The sequence below is a fragment of the Myotis myotis genome, unplaced genomic scaffold (genome assembly GCF_014108235.1).
Source record: "Myotis myotis isolate mMyoMyo1 unplaced genomic scaffold, mMyoMyo1.p scaffold_m19_p_11, whole genome shotgun sequence".
NCBI classification, from domain to species: domain Eukaryota; kingdom Metazoa; phylum Chordata; class Mammalia; order Chiroptera; family Vespertilionidae; genus Myotis; species Myotis myotis.
In genome coordinates this window covers 1238832-1261771 of record NW_023416315.1, presented here as the reverse complement: position 1 = coordinate 1261771, position 22940 = coordinate 1238832, and the positions used below count along the sequence as shown (strand labels likewise).

The window sequence follows — 22940 nt, the reverse complement described above, 5'->3', positions numbered from 1 at the left end:
GAGTGGACAGCCAGCATGCGCCCTCATCCCATCCCCATCCCCATCCCCATCCCCATCCCATTCCCATCCCCATCCCCATCCCCATCCCCATCCCCATCCCCATCCCCATCCCCATCCCCATCCCCGGGGCGGGCGCCCAGTCTACGTACATGATCGCGGGGCTCCGGTCGGGCTCCGGGCTCGCGGAGGGCGCAGCCCCGAGGCGCCGGCACCCACCCTCCGGGCGGCGGGGGACCTGCGCAAGGCGCACGGAGGAGCCCGCAGCCCCACCTGCGCGCCCCGCCCGGCCCGGCGCACGCACCCGGCTAGGGCGTCTGCGGGGGCTGGTCCATCGTGCCGCCCGCAGCCGGCAGTGGCTGGCCTGATCAGCATCAGAGCCCGTGCCGCCCTCCGCGGCTCATCCCTGGTCGCGGCCCTGGCGGGACCTGGCTCCGCCCCTCGGCCGCTCGGGGAGCTCTCCCGCCGCAGCTGGGATGCCGGGCGGTGCGGCGTCAGAGGCGGTGGCGACGCCCGGAGCGCAGTGGCCGGCGAGTGGCTCGGAGGCCGGCCGCCCCGGAGACCGCGCGCCCGCCTAGCCCGCAGCGCTGCCTCCCGCTCCGCACGCTCCCGCTCCCTCCGCCGCGCAGCCCGCGCTGCCGGGGTTTGGGGACCTCCTGCCACCGGCTCCCCTACCTGGGGGCGCACCTACCTGTCACTCTCGCGCGCGGCCGCGTCCCCCACTCCGCTGCCAGCTAGCAGCCTGGCCATCCTCCTTCCTTCCCTGCGCTCACTCACTTCCCTCTGGACCCTCAACTGGGATTTTCTCTTTTATTCTTTCCTTTCATTTCTTCCTTCCTGATCGGCCCCCTCGGCTCTCCCTCTGAGGACAGCTCAGATCTGCCTCCTTAGGAAACGCTGAGCTGCCTGCCTTCCCTGTGGGACTCGGAGGCCCAGTTACCTTGCTGAGCTGCTAAGAGTTTCCCCTTTACATTCAGAAACTGCGAGGAAGGAACTCCTCAACCCACCCAGGTCCCTCCCGGATCTCCGCCATCCGCCATCCCCCCCCACCGCCCCCAGCTCCCTATCTCCCCCCGCCCCCAGGCCCCCCAACTCCACATCCCCCCGCCCCCCCCCCCCCAGCCTCCCCTGCGCTGCCCACTCTTTCCTGAGCCAACAGAAACTTGGTTGGAATGGGGCCTCAGGCAGAGGCCTGCGTGGCTCAGATGTGTTTTGATCCTTGGATCTTGGTCTAGAAATGTGCTACCTTTTGGGGTAAAGGGGGAAAAATAGGCAACTGTTCACATTAACCCCTAAAAGGGGACTTCTGGGAGTTATCTGTTTCCAGGGCGCTGGTTCCCACTCCCGAGTCTTGGAGTCACTGAGATGCTCAGATGCATAAACAAGGAATCTCTCCCCCCAATTCCCTCCTCGCCCCTTATGATGGAGAAACCAGGCTTAGGTGCTAGGAGGCACAGGCGGCCCCTGGAGGCTGCGGGAGCCTGCTGCTCCTGACACCAGATAAAAGGCAGGAGGCGGTGGCCAGAGCACAAAGCCATGTGGGTGGAGGCCTCTGGGAGGCTCCCGTCCCTCTGCCTTTGCCCTCCTCACTCTCTTTCTGCCTCCCCAAGGCTAGAGGCAGCTCCCCCCCCCCACCGTCCCCTGCTCAGCAGACCCCACATGACCCACTCCATGGAGCACAGGCCCCAGTGGCCATGCAGGCCTGGACCAGCAGGCACTGAGGCCCTGGGACTTAACAGTGTACAGGCGCTTAGACCGCACAACCCGCAACAGGGGCTCGATGTATGTTCGCCCGAGCGGGGCACACGCATACTGGCCTGGAGGAGGAGGGTCCGGGTGGGAGCCGTCCTAGACCTGGAAGAAGGAAGAGGGGCGGGTTCTCTGGGAGGGAAAGTAAGACCAGACGCCCCGGGTGGGAGGCACATGGAGGGAAACAGATTTGCAGCTGGAAGGCGAGGCGAGGTCCTCCCTGGAACCGTGTGGCAGAGGTGGTGTTGGTGACCTTGGGCGAGGCCGCATTTAACTCCAGTTCTGAACTTGAGCCCGTGGAGAGGAAGAGCTGTGAACCTTCCTCTGGGGGTTGAGGGACTAGAAGCCAGGTCCACCGGGAATCTAGGCTCAGCGGGGTTGTGTGTTCCTGCAGGAGGCTGACCTCGGACTCTGAGCTGAGAAGCCATGGCTGCTGCTCCGAGGCTGCTGTGGGTGCACACGAGCAGGCCCGCTGCTCAGGGATCAGGTTCTGCCCATGTCAGGCGCCCAGGGAGCAGGGGCAGCTCCATTCCCGCCAAGTCCCCCCATCAAACTGCCCAGGGAGCCTTCAACAGCCCCCCCCCCCAACCCCTCATCTCTACTCCTGGGCGTGTGTAGGGTGGCATTGCATACGCGGAATTATCCTCTCCCCTCCCTGCCAGCTCTCACTGTCAGTCACTTCTGTGCGCACAGCATCCAGCTCCTGGGCCATCCCTGGCACGCGGCTAGGCCATGACGGAAGTTTATGGGATGAATTAAAGGAGAATCACGAACAGGACACCAAGTGCTTTTCGGATCTTGCCTTTGTCTCCATCCCCTGGCCCTCCCCCACCTGGCCCAGTCTCCCAGAATAATCCTGCAGCGCTCCCTCCCTCTGCCCTCTGCCCCATCTCCCAGGCACTTCCTCTCCCCCCCCCCAGGAATATGCAAATTAGGTTTTGTCTCCAGCTAAAAAGAGAAACTCCATTCTTTCACCACCAGGCATAAGGCAGCCTGGAATTTCCGGTTGTTCTGGGCCATGAACAATTCTTGTTCTATTGCTCTGCTATGGCTTCTGCATCTGAGTCACCCCCTCTCTTCTGTAAGAAAGAAGTCCTTTGAGGAGTCCATTGAGGGTTGAGGGGTTGCACACCTGGTCGCCATCACTAGTCAGGGGACAGGTGACTCAGGTGCCCACCAGAACGTGACTGCGGGCCAGGCTTCCCCACCGCACTCGTGGAGTTGGTTTTAGGCACCCAGTAATCAGCTCTATTTTATTCTTACAGCAAGTTACTCGGCGTGGTCCATTTTGGGGTGATTCTCATTCTACTTCCAGTAAATTAACTTGCCAGCCAACATTCGTTCCATCTAGAGCAGCAGTTCTCAACCTGTGGGTCGCGACCCTTTGGGGGTCGAATGACCCTTTCACAGGAGTTGCCTAAGACCATCGGAAAACAGATATATAATTACACATTGTTTTTGTGATTAATCACTATGCTTTAATTATGTTCAATGTGTAACAATGAAATTGGGGGTCACCACAACATGAGGAACTGTATTAAAGGGTCGCGGCATTAGGAAGGTTGAGGACCGCTGATCTAGAGCTTTAAGGAATGAGCCTGGAGGTGCTGTGGCCACGCCTGGGACCACTCAGCACATCACTGCCCCCTTGACTCCAGGTCGAAACCCAGTCACTAATTTGTATTCTTGGAGTATGTTTTTTCAAAGATACCAAAGCCGCCTTCTAGGCTGCATTCAGATCGTATTCCTTCCTTTTGCCCCAAAGATACTGTTTCTATTCATTCATCAGAAGTTTACTTCTTTATATTCACCCCGTTGGCCCTCCCTACCCACGGGGCCTGCATCCACGCGGAGTCCACCAACCCGGATGGAAAATATTTGGGGGAACCTTTGACGTTGCTGCTGCAGACTAGTTAGGCCTAGATGTTTGCATCGCTGCTGGACCTGTGCAGACTTTTTCTTGTCATTGTTTCCTAAGCAATATGATGGGACAACTACTTACACAGCATTTACCAGGCAGTAGGGATTATAGGGAATCGGGAGATATTTAAAGTATCTGGAGGATGTGTGTAGGTTAATGCAAATACGACACCCTTTATATAAGGGACTTGAGTTTCCAGGGATTCTGGTAACTGCGGGGAGGTGAGTCCTGGAACCAGTCCCCCACAGATACGAGGGAGCCGGGCCTACTTGCAATGGAGACTGTGTGCAGGCAGCAGGGTGCAGCTCGTGCTGACTGTGCGGAAATGTTTGCCACCCAATAGCCATTCTCTTTCTTCTCACTGCAAATGCTCCCTGGAGAACCAGTCCTTGTCCACGCGCAGCCACCTGCTCGCAGGCAGAGCTGGCCGGGCCGGGGCAGGTCCTGCCAGCATGGCCGTCGCGTGGCCAGGGTCGGTGGCTCAGGAACGCTCCTGCTGTCTGATTTATACTGTGAGAGCCAGACCTCGGACTTCTGCTCGAACCATCTGAGAGCAAACGTGTTTTTCTTGGGACGTGGATCTCATGAAATATTAAGGCTGGGCCTCCCAGGGGCATCCCGAATGGTAGCTCCACCTGCAGTGGCGACAGCACAGCAGAAACTGGAAGCAAGACAAGAAGACGTGCTTAGCGTGACCGTGACCGGGGTGAATGGGTCTGCGTCGCCCAAGCAGAGCTTTCTCTCTGCCCGAGCTGGCTGGAACCGGAGTTCTCTCTCACTTGCAAATTCAAAAGCCCAGACAATAGCAGGGCTCCCTGATGGAGCTCAGCCACAGCAACATTCCTCAGTGGCCCGAGGCTACTGCAGCCCCCGAGGCCCCATCATGGTGCTGGGCTGAGTGGCTTCTGTCCCATAGTCACTGCTCCCAAATGTGCCCCCCCCCCACCCCCCAGGAGTGAAGCCTCCGCTCTCTCTACACAAGAATTCCCCTCACGCGGGAGTCCCGCAGTCTGCTCTGCGCTCAGAGGCACAACTGTCTGGGACTCGTGCACTGACCCGCTGCCAGCTCAGCGTCTCTGGCAGCCCAGGCGTCCAAGCAAGACGCTGGGCCTCTTCCAGCTGCAGCGCCATTAGAAGCGCTCAGTGCTCCCAGCCCAGCCGGTGGGTCCCTTTCAAAGGGGGAAACACCTCCCAGACCAGCTCCTTGCCGGGGAAGGTGCTCAGGCAGGAGCAAACATAACACCCTGTAATGCTCAGGATTCTCGAGTCCAGGCGTCTATAAGAGACATTTACAGATCAGATAGAAGATAATCCCAAACCAACGGCACTGACTTAGCCTGCAGGGGCCGGAGCCTGGGCGGCCGTGTCTACAGGGCCGTGCTCTCCGCATCATGTCCCGTGGCCCCCGGATGGTCCGGCCCTGCTCTCTGCCCAGAGCCCTGGCTGCTTGCCCAGCGTGGCTCCGATCGGCCCCGCTTGCTCTCACCACAGCCACAGCATTGTCCACCGACACGCACGCTGCTGCCGGCTGAGATGAAAGCAGACTCCTGAGCCCATGTCTCCGTGGTAAAGTCTCTTGAAAAACAGAAATTTTGTCATGAATTCCAACTTATCAAATGTGTGTTTTATTCATTAGTGTGTGTGTGTGTGTGTGTGTGTGTGTGTGTGTGCATGCGTGCTTTCCAAGACATCTGTACTTACTCTGAGGCTGAGAACAGTGTTTCCATGTCTCTCCTGAGCGTTATAGGGTTAGCTTTTGTACTTAGCTCTAGGAGCTAGTTCAAGGTCATTTGATGGTTTATCCAAAGTTAGAAGTCAAGGTTTATTTCATTCCAGATGGATACCTAACTTTCTCAGCATCGTTATTGAAATGACTTTCCTTTCAGATTTTTTCCCTTTTTTAATTCTTTTTAAAAAAATATGTTGTTGCCCTAACCGGTTTGGCTCAGTGGATAGAGCATCAGCGTGTGGGCACATCCCCAGTAGGAGGTGTGCAGGAGGCAGCTCATCGATGTTTCTAACTCTCTATCCCTCTCCCTTCCTCTCTGTAAAAAATCAATAAAATATATTTTTAAAATTTGTTGTTGTTTTATTATTAGAGAGAGGAAGGGAGAGGAAGAGAGAGAAACATTGATGGGAGAGAACATCTTGATTGGTTGTCTCCTACAGACCCCCTATTGGGGATCTAGCGTGAAACCCAGGCATGTGCCTGCTGGAGACCAACCCCAGCAGGTCCAGGGGTCCCCAAAGGTGTGGACGGAGTTGGCGAAGAAGGAATGACACGGAGACAGCGTTCAGTTGATCAGCAGCCTAGCCAGGATCTCTAGCCAGGATCTCCAGCCAAGTTCTGGTTAGGATCTCCAACCAGGTTCTGTGTCCATGTTCTCTTGCTAGGTTCTCCAGCCAGGTTCTGTCCAGGTTCTCCAGCCAGGTTCAGTCACCAGGTTCTAGTCAGGTTCTCTTGCCATGCTCTATCCAGGTTCTGTAGCCAGGTTCTGTCTCTAGGTTCTTCAGCCATGTTCTCTCGCTAGGTTCTGTCTCTAGGTTCTGTGGCCAGTTTCTGCCCAGGATCTTTTGCCATGTTCTCTCCAGCGAAGTTCTTCTGTCTCTAGGTTCTGTGTAGGTTCTGTGTCTAGGTTCTGTGTCCTGTTGTCTTGTTACATCTGTATTTATACCAGCTGATTCCAATCCTATCAATCTCTATTCCAAAGGTTAGGGCGTTTCTTATCTCCATTCCAGGGAGTAAAGATTATGTAGTTTAAGCATAATTGTTCGTAGTTAAAGTGATTAATTACCCACCTGGCACTTAGTTAAGGGATTTTATTCCCTCCCTAACTTCAGGGGAAAATCCCTACCTGGGGAAACAACCTTTCTCAGAGAGGTGACCTTGGTTAAAACACATAGTGCCAAGAAGGTGAGCAAACATATTAAGAACAGTATGCCATATATGCCAGGTCCCTTGAAACAGCAAGGATGGACCGGCTCCCGGCAGGTGCCCTGACCAGGAATCGAACCAGCAACCACTGACCCACACCGGCCGAGCCCTTTCAGAATATTTCAATGTCCTATCAATGATTGAGTGTATCTGTTTGGGTCTCTGTTCTGTTCCATGGATTTATACATACATCCTTATGGCAGTAACTACACCCCTCCAGCAAAATTCACGGTTTAGGGAATTACCGGGTGTACGAGACTGTCTTTGCTTTTGCATCTCCTGCAGACTCGGAAGTGACATGCCAGCCGTAGATTTCTCAGTGGTTTGCATAGTTTCCCCTTACCCAGCACACTGTCTTCCACCTGCTGACTCATGCCTCCCCCACGCCTGCGCCCGTCAGTGATGACAGAGAGCGTGCCCACACCCTCCACCACCAGGATGGCTTGTCCGTCTGGACCAGGGGTCCTCAAACTACGGCCCGCGGGCCACATGCGGCCCGCCGAAAACATTCATCCGGCCCGCCGGGTGTTTTTGCCGCCGCTGCCTGTCCTGCTTAGCAGCCAACTCGTCCCGGGCCCGCAGTGCGCATGTGTGGAATGTCTGAGGGACAGGGAACTGGCCCCCTGTTTAAAAAGGTTGAGGACCTCTGGTCTGGACTTTAGCTCTCAGATTGCTTTGCAGCCACAACTCCTCAATGAAGTTTTCAAAAATTTGCTTTTGGCATTTTGCTGGTACAATGGGAGGGATTTTTTTCACATCCTTATAAATCTTAAGTAGACATGGAACCAGCTGAGGTGATTTTTAAAATTGTTAGAAAGATGACGTTTAAAGACTTAAATCAATGAAAAAAATCTAAAAACCTCAAAGCTTATGCCCTAGAATATTTAGCTCAATTCCTGGTCAGGGCACATGCCCAGGCTGCAGGCAGATCCCTGGTGGGGGGCCTGCAGGAAGCAGCCAATCGATGAAGTTTCTCTGTCATTTATGTTTCCATCTCTCCTTCTCCCTTTCTCTCTCTCTAAAAGACTCAATAAAAACATTAAGGCTTTTCTTACCCTGGACTCTTTCCACTTGAGACTGATAGGTAAATGCATGAAATACTGCGGGAGACATACTTATATTAAAAATATTACATGTTGTTTATAAGAAATTCAAATTGAACTGAGAATCCTACATTTTTATTTGCAAAACCCGACAGTCCTATTTCCACTGCATAATACCGCATAATACCGACTACTTACGTTAAGACGTTCTACAGAACACATTATAATGACCGTTTTCCTCTTTACGAAATCAAAAGGTCAACAGTGAGGTTTTAACATCCTACTCTTCCGTAAGCAGGGCTTGGTGAGGAAGGTTTTGGACATACAGTGCAATCATTCCAAAGCCTGGGCTCGGAGGAAAGGACCCAAGCAAATGTTTTACGCAACTGAAATTTCTTCTATTGTATTGTAATTTCCTTGAGGGAAGAGACACACTCTTTTTACTGATATTAAAAATATATATTAAGGGCACTTAATAAGTATCCACCTAATAGACATTTGGAAAATTATGACATTGCATAAGAAATAATCAACAATAATAATTTGATCACCCAAGGGAAGTTTCACAGTTTTCTGCGTTCCTTTCCCTCCTTGTGTAGATACAAGACGTGTGTGTGTGTGTGTGTGTGTGTGTGTGTGTGTGTGCGCGCGCGGGGGGCTTGGGGAGGAATATTTGCAGATTGTCTTAAACTCCAGCAGCCAGCCTTACCCACGGCTGTGGATGTATTTGCAGCAACGGCTCTTGGCGACGGCCTGCGAAGTGCCTTTTAGAGGCTGAGGATGTACATGCTACATTCACATTTGCTCTTCATCTTACTGTTACTCTCCACTCCTTACGTCTCTGAATGATGCCTGCAGTTTCAAGTCCCCCAGTGAGACTCTCCCCGCGGGCCCCTGGTGGAACCCGTCTGGTCCAGTGGCAGCAGCAATCACCTGCCTTGTGGCGCTTCAGGTCCAGCGAACAGCTGGCTCCCGTCCTGCGGCCGTGCTGTCAGTGGGAAGAGCTGTGTCCACCCCAGGCCATGGTGGCCGAGCGCCAGTCTGAGTGATGGCCGTCCATCGCTGGAGAAACTAGAAACTAGTCCAAACAGGGAAGCAATGGGAACTCTGGGAAATAGGGCCAGGCCATTCCAGTGTGGAGAAACAGCCTTTGTGCCCTGGCCGGTGTGGCTCAGTGGATAGAGCGTTTGGTCTGCCGACTGAAGGTACCACCAGGTTCGATTCTGGTCAAAAGCACATGCCCGGGTTGTGGGCTCCATCCCTAGTGGGGGGCGAGCAGGAGGCAGCCTATCCATGATTCTCTCTCATCGTTAATGTTTCCATCTCTCTCCCTCTCTGAAATCAATGAGAATATATTTTAATAAAATAAAAGTAGAAACAGCCGTTGAGGTCCCTTCATTGGAAGATGAGTCTCGTCCACTGCATGTTTGCTGCTGCGACAAACAGGAGCGGCTGGGGGCAATTTAGAGAATGAAAAGTTCATCTTGGTCGTATCTGTGGCCTGTGGTTGGCTTGTGCGTGGAGTATTTCTATGGCAACATGTTGCTTAGAGTTAATCAATACCTTTGCTAAGAGAAGCCCATCGCCAGCCATGAGATGCGCCCACCTACCATGGAGGCGGGAGAACGGGGCGGGAACTGAAGGAGGCCTTGCTTTTGGAGAGGCCTGTGAGGGGCCAGACACAGCTTCGGATGGGACACCTGCTGGGGGGGTGTGGGGTCCGCCTGCCTTACCTTCCACCCTTTTCAATCCCAATCCGTCTTCAGAGCAGCTTCCAGCCTCACAGAGCCCCTGCTTTGGGAACTGGGCAGTGCCACTCCCAAAGTCGGCGACTCAGCCTGTCTCCACCGCAGTCCCTGGAACCGCGCCCCCTGTCCAAGCCAGAGCCCTGCCAACCCCGGGAAGGGCGCCCTCTGCGGGGCTCCCGCTGCGGTGACTCAGGATGTGGGCCTGCCCCTTCCTCCGGGAACAGGACCCCTGAAGGTCCAAGGGGGGTGTGGGGCCAGGCTCCCCTGAAGCTCCCGCTGCAGGGCCGGTTCCGCGCCAGCCCCCCAGCCCCGCGCCCTCGGATCAGCTGCGCTCACAGGAGCCGAGGGCCACTGGGTGCTGATGGCCACGGGCCACTTCCCGAAGAGGGTCCTGCTGCTCGCCCGCGGCCCTTACAGCGCCTCCTCCCTGGACACCGGGCTGAGGAGGGGGAATCAGCTCCGGTCAGGCGCCAGTCTCCACCCCTCCTGACTCCCCCTCCCCCCACCCCTCCCCCCTCCCTTCTCCATCCCCCTCCCTCTCCTTCCCCCCCTCCCTTCCCCCTCCCTCTCCCCTCCCTCTCCCCTCCCCCTCCCTCCCTCTTGGACTCGCCCACCACCTCGCCTGTCCCTGCATTTGAAGGCTCATTTCAGGTGTCTGCCCATCGCACCTGTTCAGGTGGCAGCGGTGCAGGTGGAAGGCAGGTCCATGGGAGCCACGGGAGGTGGGCGGACGTGGCCCCAGCACTGGTCACTGCTGCCCGGACAGGCTGGACCTCTGAGCAGGGTTTGCCAGTTTTTAAAAGTGGAGTGAGGACCGCCCACTCCACCAGGGGCTGCGAAGGTGTACACATCAATGCTCACAGCGTCTCACGCGGGAAAAGCATCCGCAAGCCTTTCCCCTTCTTTCCTTATTTATTTATTTTTATTGATTTCAGAGAGGAAGGGAGAGGGAGAGAGAGAAACATCCGTGATGAGAATCCCTGATCAGCTGCCTCCCCCAGCCCCACACTGGGGATGAGCCCACAACCTGGCACGTGCCCTGACCTGGGGCTCCAACCGTGACCTCCTGGTTCATAGGTCCACCCGCAGTGCACTCTGGGAGCTCCCAGGCTCCAGGCCATCTCCCCCGCAGTGCACTCTGGGAGCTCCCAGGCTCCAGGCCATCTCCCCCGCAGTGCACTCTGGGAGCTCCCAGGCTCCAGGCCATCTCCCCCGCAGTGCACTCTGGGAGCTCCCAGGCTCCAGGCCATCTCCCCGGCAGTGCACTCTGGGAGCTCCCAGGCTCCAGGCCATCTCCCCTGCAATGCACTCTGGGAGCTCCCTTGCAGTGGGCTCTGTATGGCTGTTCTTGACTTACCCGGAACTTTTCTAGCCGATTTGGACATGAGATGCGTCCCTTTGTAGCACCCAGTTAAGTGCCACCTTTCCACAACACGGCCTCCCGCTCGCCCAGTGGAGATCCCCGCATCTCCGCATAGACCTGGCACCTCTGCCGCACCTGCCCTGCGCCGCCCAGTAAAGGCCTCCTCGTGTTGTGCAGCGGTGGGATGGATGTTTATTTATTTAAGGCGCTTGTCTCCGTCCCCATTTGTAAACCCCGTGCGATCAGAATCTTACCTGCTTCCTCTCGCTTCCTTCCCGGATCCTAGGAGATTTCGCGCACACAGGAGACGGCCTGCAAATGGGTTTTAGTAAATGGATTCATTTATTAGAACATAAACTACTCACCCACACAGTCTCCCAAGATCTTTTGCCATTTTATGCCCTTAAAAGCCCATTATTATTGATAAAGCTTCTCCTCTAGCCTCTAGCTAAAGAATTTTAAATAAATTATGGCCTACTGAGCACAGAAGTTGTTTAAAATGATAATGCTATTTTATTTATTACAAGGAAAGCCTTGCATTCTAAGAGGAAATGTAGATTAGTAAAGGCATGGGTTATATATCTGTGTGTGTGTGTCTGCCCATAAGCCTGGGAGGATATAACCCAACACACGAGTGATGGTTCTTTCTGGAAAATGGAATCCGTGTGACATTTCTCACGTCTGTTTGCGTGTGCGTCCTGTTCTTCTGCCAGGACTGGATTCCGGAGGTTGATTGTTTTTAAGGGGAAAAGGACACGCCACCGCTAAAGTAAACATCCGGTGGAAATGCCATCGTTGGGGACACCCCGTCCCCAGGTGGGAGGAGCTGCGGTCAGGGCGCTGTGAGGGGGCGGCCGGGCCCCTCCGCGGGGGCGGCCGGGCCCCTCCGCGGGGGCACCTGGGTTTGCAAAGCTCCCGCCTCAAGCAGTTTCAGGCCCGAGGCCTTGTCTCTGCGGAACAGCGAGGGCTGGAGTCCCTCGCAGGCCCAGGCTGCTGTGCGGAGCAGGAGAGCTGGCCTTTGAAAGCTCTGGAGGCGATAGGTGATGAGCCGGAGGTGCTTTCAATAGGAAACCGAGCTGGCCCGGGCATGCAGTGGCTGCATTTCCCAGCGGAAAGGCCAGGGAGCCCCTGAAAGGTCCTTCTCCGAAGGCCGTGTCCCAGAGCTCCCTCCCTCCCAGCCAGGGCCATCTCTGCACCCCGGATGTTGGCGTTGTGCAGAGGGGACCGCCTTAGCCTTAGCCATTCCTGCTCTGCAGCGCACCAACCAGGGACGCTGTGCCCGGTAACCAGGGAAGTGCCTGTGCAGCAGCCTATGTGCTGGGCTTTACTTCAACCCGCATCTGGGCCGCCGGTTCTTGCTTCCCCAGATGGAAGGGGGGCATGGGAGCCTCATTAGCGGGACGCCGGGGTCTGTGTTCCTGGCCTTGACCTTCCTGGGAAGGAACCGGCAGAAGATCCTGGTGCCTTCACTAGGAACACGCCTCGCCGCTTGCTGCGCGTTAAATGTGAAGATAAATGCTCACCCCTGTCCCTCACCCTTTCAGTTTCTGTAATTATTATTTTTTTAAAAAATATATTTTTAAACATATATATTTTTATTGATTCAGAGAAAAAGGGAGAGGGAGAGAGATAAAAACATCAATGATGAGAGAGAATCACTGATCGGCCGCCTCCTGCAGGCCCCGCATTGGGGATCCGGCCTGCAATCTGGACATGTGCCCTGATGGGGAAACCAACCCTGACCTCCTGGTTCCTAGGTTGTTGCTCAACCACTGAGCACACCAGCCTGGGCTGTAATTATTCTTATTTAGCCTAGAGATGTGGATCATTAATGTAGCAATACACTCTTTGTTCTTTTTTTTTTTTTTCACTCAAGATATATGTATTGAGCGCCTTCCCTGTGCAGGTGTAACAGTGGGCGGTATACGGGATACTGGCTTTTCCAATGCTGAGCCAGCTTGCATTCTAGGGATAAAACACACTTGGCTGTGATTTGGGGAGGCTTTTCCGTATTGCTGGGCTCTGTTTGTGAGCATGCATCTCTGTTCATAAGTGATACCTGTGGTTTTGTGTCTCTGCCTGCTTTGCCTGGCGTAGCCTCTTTTCGGATCGGGTGGTTGGTGGGTTCTGGTGTTGGTGACATCGTTAGTGTTTGTTGGAATGGGACTGAGGAAGCAGCTGCCCCTGCGGTTTTCTGCGCTGGAAGGTTAATACCTGTCAGTGAACGTGACGAACAGGCAGAGGGCAAGTCAGATGAGTCGTTTTTTTCTTGACCTTCGCGTTGTTTAATATGATTTTAAATTTTTTCAAATGTATAGCATTCATCTCTCTTTATCTGTTGATATATCCCTATAGTAAAATATGGAGTGATCCAAATATGTATGAGGATTTTAATGAGATTATACAGGTAATTTCCAGTGAAAAAGCAGCAGTCAGAATCATTCATACAGAAGCATTTCAATTTTGTACAAGATTTTGGCAAAAATACTGGGTGTGATACATGTGAAATGATTCAGTGGTCCTCTGAGCGGGGCTGTGTAGTTGATTTACACGTTTCTATTCTTTCTAATTTTGAACAATGATTCCTGTTGTTTAATTGTCAGGACTAAAGAATAAAATTTCATTTAAAGGCGCAGAGGTTCCCAGAGCTCTCTGTGAAAGCCTGGACACCCTGGTGCTCTGCTCATAGCCATCACTATCCCCAGGGCTCCCTCGAGCAGCCGGGGACGGACCCGGGGCCTGGGTCCTGTCCGTGCTCCTCCCTGAGGACACCTGGCCCTGCCCTTCACCTCTGCTGGCTTCCGCCCCCCATGGCCCGCCTGCACCGTCCTCTGTGCCCTCAGGAGTGGACGAACCCCTCCGGGTTCTCTTGAAACCCTTACTGACACCTTTGGGAGCCCCGTCTGCCTTGAGACAACCCACTGAGTGTCCCTGGCTGGGGCTCCCAGCCCGGTTGTCCCCAGGCTCACCTTTGTCCAGGCGTCCAGCCAGCGAAGGCGAGCCTGGTGGCACATTTGGCACTCCCTGCTCATTGACTGTGGGAAGAAAATTGATTTTCCCATTCACAAGAAATGCTGATAGGCAATGACTACTCTTCAGTTAAAAACAAAAATAAAACCAATGGAGCCACAACCCCAAAGCACACTCGTGTGACCTGCTAGGGTCACCCACTTCCATGATCCAAGTGTGCTTCCGCGCTTTCAATACATTATTCCTTCTAATCTATGAGCATCCAAGGGCGCTAACGAGTATTATGATGTATCATGGATGCCCTGCGCTGCTAGTGAGAAACCTAACCTCCGAATGCTGATGCCGCCAACTCAGAGCTCACCGCGGCTGCCGGTCCCAGATCCAGGTCTTAGGTGCAGGGATGGGCTCGGGCCGCAGCCCCTCTGAGGCCTCATCTGGGCAATTTCCTGCTGAACTGTGCCCCCGTCCCCCCCCGCCTCCTTCCCAGGCTCTGGAGCAAAGCCCTCGGGGTTTGTGGTGTGAGTAGCTCCGTCCTTAACCACAGGGATCCTGACTTCTTACTGGCGCCCCGGGAGCTTGTATGGTGTTTGTCCAGCTCCTGTTCCATCTCTACAGACCGTCCCAGGCCCGTTATAGCACGAGCCCCTCTTGTTCAGCTGGTCCTACGTCAGACTTCAAGCACCCCTTCCATCTGAATGTGGGGGTCACTGACCCGTCGGTGAGCCGATGAGGCGGCCACTTCCCTCGGGCCTGACTTGGGAAGGTTGCGTCCCCACCTCGCCTCCCCGTGCCCCCCCCCCCCCCCCCAGACCCCTGGGAAGAGCTGCTGTTGCTATGGCTCCGTTTTCCTGTTTTTCCTCGTGTGGACACATTTGCATGGGTCTCTTCTCTCAGGAGAAGCTAAGTACACAATGTAATCAGAGTTTTGCTTATGTCCTTAATATTTGATAAGATCTTGCAATATCATTATTAGCCCACGCATAAAAAAACAGAACCCAGCACATATTGTGAGCTTAGTCAACGTTATCAGAAAAAATTCAGGGGGGAGTTGAAAATGTTTAGAGGAACCGTATCGCCCCAACAGGCCGCCTGTCCCAGGCCGCCCCGAGTCAGACCTGCGCTGAGCGGTGCCTGCCGAGCCCGAGGCCTCCGAGGCGGCTGCTCCTTGCACGGCGCGATGCCGGGGACCCTGCTTCCCGAGGACACAGACTTCCAGCCCCAGACGCCCCCCTGCCGCCCCGCCCCCCCCCCTCCACACCTGCCCCCAGCCTCCCTTGAGGAGGACAGGAACCTCGCTGGTTCTGTTCGGACCCACGGACTCCCTCGCTGCACTAAGCCATTCATCACCTTCCTGGATTTTGTTATTTTTGCAAGAAGTGACGCCGCGCCGCGTCCATCACTGGACGTCCGTCTCCAGGAAGCCGGGCCTGGACGCCACGCTCGGAACCAGGCTCACGCGCGGGATGGAGGGTCACGGGGCACCAGCCCCCCGGCGTTTGCTGCTCCCACAGCGGCGTGTGGTCACACGGTCTCTGCCGCATCCCACTCTCCTGCTACACCTGCAGGCACCGCCCTCCTCTGAGGCTCTCCCAGGTCCCTCTGCGTGTGCCGTCCAAGCGCCTCCTGGGCCGTCACGTCGGTGCCACGTGCCGTCCGTCCAGGGCCCTCCTCGGACACCCAGGCCGGGCGGGGGCGGGGGCTGCTGGGCCTCGGAGGGAAGAGACGGAGATCATGGCCCTTGGAAAAGACCTGGGAATTCCCTCCCCGAGAGGGACCGGCCTCGGCCCCTTTACCTCTGACTTTTCTGGTTTCAGCTTTTGAAGCGGAGTGACCGTGTGGGTGTGGAGGTAAGGAAGGTGGTGTGGCCGCCCGGGCAAGGGAGGCGGCCACAACGCCAGGTGTAACTTGGAGGACTCGCTGAGCCGGGCTTGGCCCTGGAGCTCTGCCCAGTGGCTGCGCAGTGTTGTCAGAGCCTAGAGCCGGCGGCGCCGAATCGAGTTAACGAAGCTGCTGAGGGCGGTATTATCTCTATGCCACGGGCGCCAGTTTATTCATCTGCTCTGAGGGAGGCGACCGCAGCGGGGCTCCCCCCAACTCCTACACCCCCCCAGGAACGTAGCGGGAGACCCACACAGCCAGAAGGCTGCTGCCCACGCTGAGCTGCCCGCGCTGAGCTGCCCGCCCTGAGCTGCCCGCCTTGAGCTGCCCGCACTGAGCTGCCCACCCTGAGCTGCCCGCCCTGAGCTGCCCGCGCTGAGCTGCCCGCGCTGAGCTGCCCACCCTGAGCTGCCCGCCTTGAGCTGCCCGCGCTGAGCTGCCCACGCTGAGCTGCCCGCCCTGAGCTGCCCGCCTTGAGCTGCCCGCACTGAGCTGCCCGCACTGAGCTGCCCGCACTGAGCTGCCCACCCTGAGCTGCCCGCCTTGAGCTGCCCGCGCTGAGCTGCCCGCACTGAGCTGCCCACCCTGAGCTGCCCGCCCTGAGCTGCCCGCCTTGAGCTGCCCGCACCAGCGCAGGTTCCTCCAGGACCAGGTGTGTCCTCCCCACGCAGCACCTCCTCCCGTGGGGACACCCGCGTTCTTCAGGGCCTGCTGCCTGGCCCCGCTTCCTGAGCTCTCACTGCTGAGCCACCTGCCTTCCAGGATGCCCTTCCCCTCTGACGTCAGTAACACCTCCAGGTCTCCAAAAGCACTGCGTTTTTCTGGGGCTCAGTCTCACCAGGTAACTGTGCATGTGACTGTCCCGTTCTCTCCTAGTTTCCTGTACAGCGAGTCTCAGACGACAGCTGTGGTGCGCACTGTCGGCCAGAGAGCGAGCGCAGCAGGGAGCGGGCTCAGTGCTGAGAAGGCAGAGCACTGCGCGCAGAGGAGGGGGGAGGCCCCAAGCCCCAGCCCGGCAGCTGGAGGGCGCGCCCCTTGTCTGTGCCAAGAGCTCCTTTCTCTCTGAACTGCCTCTCACGTGTTCATTCCCAAGCCCACCCCATCCGAACCCTCTCCACTGCATCCTGATCATGCGGGCTATTCCCTAGACACCTGCATCCAAAGCATGTCCCCTTCTTCCTTGGTATCAGTCGCCGCCCATGGAATCGTTCATTCTCCTCCGTGAGTCGTATTGGAAAACGCGGTCCACTTAATTGTGGTGATGGCGGGCGAGTCCAGCCTACAGATGGGAAACCATTGCGGGAAGAGGCTCTGCGTCATTGTCACGATCGCACATTAAGATAACAGTGCGGGGCCGCGACCAGGTGCTAGGACGGCTGACACCCAGACACGGACAGCGCCAGCCGCTGTTCAGTACTCGAATCAGCAGGCGCTCCCATTCGTGGCTGCTGGGAACGCAAACGGTTCAGCCCCTTGCGAGATGGGGTAGCAGTTTCTTACAGAACGAACCCCAACCTTCCCACAGGCCCCAGCAGTCACACCTGAGGCATGACCACCGAGGTGAGCACTGGTGTCCTTGCAAAACCCTGCACGAGAAGGTTTACAAATGTTATTCATGGTCACCTGCAACCAGAAGCAGCCGAGCTGTTCTTCCGCGGGCGGATGGATGAAACACGGGCTGCATCCGCGCCACGGACTGCTGTTCAACGGAAAGAGAAACGAGCTGCGATTACGAAAAGACATGGCTGAGTCCTAAACGCATGTCGCCAAGTAAAATCAGACGGTCCACAGAGCTTCGTGCCACGTGATTCTCATGACATGACATTAAGAGATCAAATCTAAGGAGCCAGCAAATAGCCTGGCGGTGGCTAGGGGTGTGGAGGAGGCAGTGTTGGAGAGGTAGGTTTCAGCGAACTGAACCCATTCTGTATGATACTGCACTGCTGGATACATGACCTTATACGTTTGTGAAAACTTACAGATGCTTACAGCACAATGAGTGAAGCTTAACGTATAAACGTTTTAGAACCAGCCCCGTCCGGTGTGGCTCAGTTGGTTGGGCACCGTCTTGTGCGCCAGCAGGTCGTGGTGTCAGTCCCAGGCAAGGGCACAGGCCTGGGTTGCAGGCTGGACCCCGGGGGGCAGGGGTGCCGGAGGCAGCCAGTCCATGTTGTGCTCTCCTTTCCCTTCTCTCTAAAAAAATCAATAAGCTGTTCTTTCAAAATCTTTTAGGAGTCACGGAGCCCAGGAGGGAACGCAGAAGGGGCAGAGGGGAACAGGTGCTGCCTAAGTAACTTGGAGATCAGTGGGGTCTGTGAGTCGGAGGTGGGAGGAATTTCACTCGAGCTCTGTGCTGCGGGCGGGCGGTCGGCCGGTCGGTGGGGCTGCCTCCCAGGCGCAGCTAATCATCCCGAGGCCGTGCACACAGGCGGGAACGGAAAAGCCGAGTCGGTGCAGAGTAAAGGGCTGGAGCCAGGTTTCTGGAAATGTGCTTTGCCAGCCCAGGAGTGGCTAGCCCGCCAGGCTGCTGGTTCCGAGGGCAGCCCGAAGGCCAGCTGGGTGGCAGGTCCAGGCTGGGCAGGACGGTTCCTGCCCCGTGGTCCCGTGGGTGCCATGGCGCCCGAGGGGACATCTACGGAAACTGACTCCTGCTGGCCAACCCGAACAGCAGTCATGGGTCAGAGCAAAGGCCCGCCTCCCTCCGCCGAGGACGATGCCTCGTAACAAACAGCCCATCCTGGCGGAGGCCGCCTCCTGCCACCAGGTCCACGTGACACTCAGACTTGAGTTTCCCTTTTTTCAAAGATGTCCCTTCTTCCCCATTGACCCCCTCCACCCTCCCACCCCCTCCCTAGTCCTTCACAACCCTATTGTCTGTGTCCATGGGCTAAGCCTCTATGCATATAAGATCTTTGGTTCATCTCTTCCCACCCGCCCCCTTTCCCTTCGAAACATGTCAGTCTGTTGCTGCTTCAACGTCTCTGGTTGGTCGGTTTATTTTGTTCATTGGATCCACACATAATGAGATCACGGAACACTTGTCTTCTCTGGCTGGCTTGTTTCCCACCGTGAATTGGTCGATATCGATTCACCAAACCACAAGGCAGCTGCAGTGTGTGGCCGGGATATTTAACATGGAAGTGGTGTTTACAAATAGCCAGGCCGAGCCCTGAGGCGCCCACCGCGCCCGCGCCTGCGTGAGAAGGTGGCAGACAGGCCTGTTCTCTCCCGACCTCTCCTCAGCCCACATCTGTGACCGCGCGGGAAACTCCCTTTGGCCAGTTAGTGATGTTAAAATTAAACACCAAACGGAGATTGGACCCGAGAATTTCCTGAGCCGGCAAAACCATGGAAGCCACGTCAGCAAAACTAAGTCTCACCTATTCTTCAACGTAAGCCAAGCCCAGCGGGGGGTGGTGGGGGGGGTTTCTTGTAAATGCCTCTGACAGCCAGGAGGAACCGGAAGCATCTCCCTCAGAATGGCGTGAGGGAAGCACTCTGTTCCCCACCCCCGCCGTCTGGACCCCCTGGTGATCATGGATGGTTGGGAAGGTTAACAGCCTCCTCCTTTTCGCTTATGGGCCACCCTGTAATCCCCCCCCCTCCCCCACCCGCTCATCGGATGGCCCCTGCCTGCAAGCCGTGCTCCTGGTGCACACAGACACGCCGGCGAGTGGCTACTTCCGTGACCCACGGGCTTTACTTTGTTTTTCTCCCTGAACTTCTGACAGCGAGAAGGAAAACACCTCCGCCCTGGCTTTCCGCAGGTTCTGTGCCGTGTACTGGCCTCAGCCAGCCTGATGCTGCCCTGATAAACCCCTGAGGCGTGGCCCCACCACGCGTGGTTACGGGCAGCCCTTCCGACGGGACAGCTTCCCCAAGGAGCGTCGGGCTGTGCACTCCGAGTAGAAGGAGAAATGGCGGGAGGTGTAGACATGACTTCTTCATGGGGAAGGACTTAGGGTTTGGCCACTTAGCCACGGGTTTGGAATTGAGTGAAGGGCTTGTTTCCAACACGAACAACCAATTCTCCAGGCACCAACTGGGTGTCCAACCATTTAATTCAATTCCGATACTAACTACCTGGAGTTGGCCTCTGATTCCACAGCGTTTGGGGTTTAGTCCGAGGGGACTGCCCCCACTTCGGACGGCAGCGGAGAGCCCTGAGACGTATGAAGGGCCGGCTGCGAAGCCGGCGTCCCCACCAGCGACTCCTCAGGTCACTGACTCTGCGAGGCGCACAGAATGCTCACTTAGGTTTACCTCTTCGTCAGGAAGGAGTGTCGGCCCAAGAAACATCCAAGTGCTAGAGAATTTGAGTGAGTTTGAGCCAAAATGATGACCTGCCAGGAAGCAGGTCTCAGATTCTCCGGAGAGCGACAGATGCGCAGTTCCTCTTACGAATTCGGACTCCGGAGGATTATGTGAGGGTGGGAGGAAGCAGGGGGATTCTCTATGATTGGACACAGGGAATGAGCAAGATTATGTGCTCCCAGCACAACTAAGAAGTTCAAAAGTTTAAGTTCCCAGGTTAGTTAAAGCAGGAATTGAACTGCTTCCTCGTGCCTCAGACAACCTGGTGGTTATTAATTCATCGGCTTGAATTACCCGCAGCCTCTTTATTCTCCCCTCACTGGCCCCTGCAGACCCCTGGGGGCAGGTTGGTCACCCCAACACGGTAACCTCATCACGATGGGCTGGGGACAGAGACCTCACGTCCTGGGGACAGATGTATTTCACGTGCCCAGATGCTTCCGCCAGCCGCACTGGTCTTGACGTGTCCCCTATAATTAGGAGCAAGACCCTGATGCATTCCTGTTCTACTCAGTCACCACTGGCTTCGAGCCTCCCTTAGGACTGATTGCTGTGTTCCAGGATGGACTAGGTGGCGGGCCATCACATGAATAACCTTTGCTTCCTGTTCCTTCAATTCTGAGACCTGTTGGCTTAGAGATCCTAGTTTTCAAAAGAGAAATCCTTGTGTCTGTGGCCAGCCCATTGCCCCATTCCATGGGAAGGTAGACCGCCCCTTGACTACTGCTGGCTCCTGAGGGCTCTGAACCCATGGGCCCGTAAGAGTACTGTATTCTTTGGGGTGATTGTTCCCAATTATTAAGGAGAAATGGGGTTGCTCCTCACTGTGGAGTGGGAATTATATATCTGCATACTAGGGAATTCTCTAGAGTGCCCCTAGAAGTCCAGGTTCAATGGTAACAGTCGCCACGTGACTATAAGGAAATAAGTGGGGGCCATTTAGGGCTTTACTAGGTACAGAACGCCAGTCAGTTAAGGAGCTAATGAAGGCAAGATTGTCAAGAAATAGATGTGGATGAGGGAAACAGAAAGATTAACTGCTGCCTCTTGACCAGTTACTCCTCTTGCATCTGAGGGGTGTCAGCCGCACTTAGGGTGTGAGCAGACCAAGACTCAAACCCTAAATTTATTTAGAAAGTCACAGAGGTAGTAGTGAGCCATAGAAGAAATGGGCTCAGGAAACAAGTTACAGCAAAAGAAGGGTCCTGGGATCCGGGGGGGGGGGGGGGGGGGCGAGGAGGGGAGAGAGAGAGAGAGAGAGAGAGAGAACGAATCCTGGGGGAGAAAAAGGGGTGGGAGAAGCTTGGCCATAGAGGGAGCCACACCCCGAGGGCTTTTACCTGAGGTCTCTCTCAGGGGAGGATCTCAAGAGAATATTCATCAGCGTTCCCTTGTGGCTTCTCAGGGTCATGGTCTCTTCTGATTGGTCGGCGCCAGGGCAGGGCCATTCATCATGGACATTCCTCCTGGTGTCAGTCCGCCACGGTGCAGTCACTCAGCTGGTCTGGCTGCTTCACTGAAGCCCACATGTCCTCTCCAGGGGTTGATGCTTAAGGGCCTGGTGTGCACGGGCTTGTAGCTTTGCCTGTTGCTAGGCACCCAGAGATCTCCGTTCCATGACCCTCTGCACTTGGCCCACGTCCTGCCCTGCTCAGTGCCCTGCAGCCAAGTGAGGGAGACAGGGAGGAGGATCACAAACCAGATCGGGGGTGGCAGGGTCCGAAGTGGGGAGAACTGGCTCTTCCGTGCTGAGGACCTGGGGTCCCGGTGCTGTGGTGCCTGAAAGACCAAAATGACTGTGTGCCCAGGAGGCTGTCCTCTCTCCACTCTGTCGTATGAAGACCCGGCTCCCGCTCAGACATGCCGGTGTTGTTCCTGGGTCATCTTGGAAACATGGCCAGTTTCTTCACTTCGTAACCCGGCTGCCCAGACGTTCTGAAAGAGTGTTTCTTCCAATGCCAATACCGTTTTATTAAAGAAATAACTCAACCTTTTGTAACCGAGCCATGAATCGCCAGAACAGGTCCAGCCCGGCTGCCCTCGCCAGAAGCAACACATTCTGACCCCGGAGCACTCATCTCCCTCCCCTTGGTCCTTTGGCTCCTTGAGGAGGTTTCTATCCAGAAGATTATGGGATTATAAACGCTCAGAGAAGGGAATACATCCAGGTCTTTGCATCTAATTGATCATGAAAATAATGGCCAACATTTACATAGGATAAAAATACATTTTAGGTAGCGTGTTAACCACATGGGTCGCTGCTTATCCCCATTTTGAAAACCACCATGAAATAGGTCTGTTGGTGTGCTCATTTCGCTAGGAGAGTTTAAATAATTTGTTCAAGGTTCCAGAGACAGTCAACATTGGAGCCGAGACTCACAGGAGGCAGTCTGCCTGTAGAGATAGCCCCCTGGCTTCTTCACTCAATGGGAAACAATTCTGGCTCCATTTGCATATTTATTTATATTGAATGTAGCTAAAAATGCTATTATAATGTTAATCGTTTGGCCAACTCTTCTTTTTTGTTTTGCAGTAGTTATTTTTTATGTTTAAGGATAATTTTTTTGTTTGTTTTTCTTTAATAATTCTTTATTGTTGAAGTTATTACATATCAACTCTTCTTTTTAACCCCTGACCCATCAGATATGGATCTCAGGCCCTCTCCTCTGGGTCCCTGTCACCCTAGGAAGCACCCCACTGTCGCACCAGTCCAGGGGCTCTTGAGAGAAATGGTGTGTTTTTCTGATATTGGAATCAAACCCATGTCCTTATGCCCGACGTGCAGCAAGACCAATCACTGAAGCACCGAGTGTGCAACAGGGAAGGGTTTATTCTGAAAGGCAGCCAAACAATGAGATAAAAAGCCAATGCCTGAATCCCCAATCCAGGGTACAGGGCAGGTTATATGGGCCTAGGGGGAACAGGGAAGTGGGATCACTTACAGGGCAAGTTTTAATCAGGTCACCTTCAATCTTGACCATTTATGGTGAAGGAGTATCAGCACCAGGTCTTCCTGGACAGT

General features: G+C 55.3%; 1 protein-coding gene across 1 annotated transcript in view; it reads right to left on the bottom strand.

Annotated features, from left to right (window-relative positions):
* Positions 1-603, bottom strand: part of VWC2 (von Willebrand factor C domain containing 2) — a 33551-nt gene extending 32948 nt beyond the window's left edge. The window contains exon 1 of the mRNA XM_036327207.1: positions 150-603. The gene's annotated coding sequence lies outside the window, so the exon portion shown is untranslated. The remainder of the gene's footprint in view (positions 1-149) is intronic.
* Between the last annotated feature and the right edge of the window lie 22337 nt (positions 604-22940).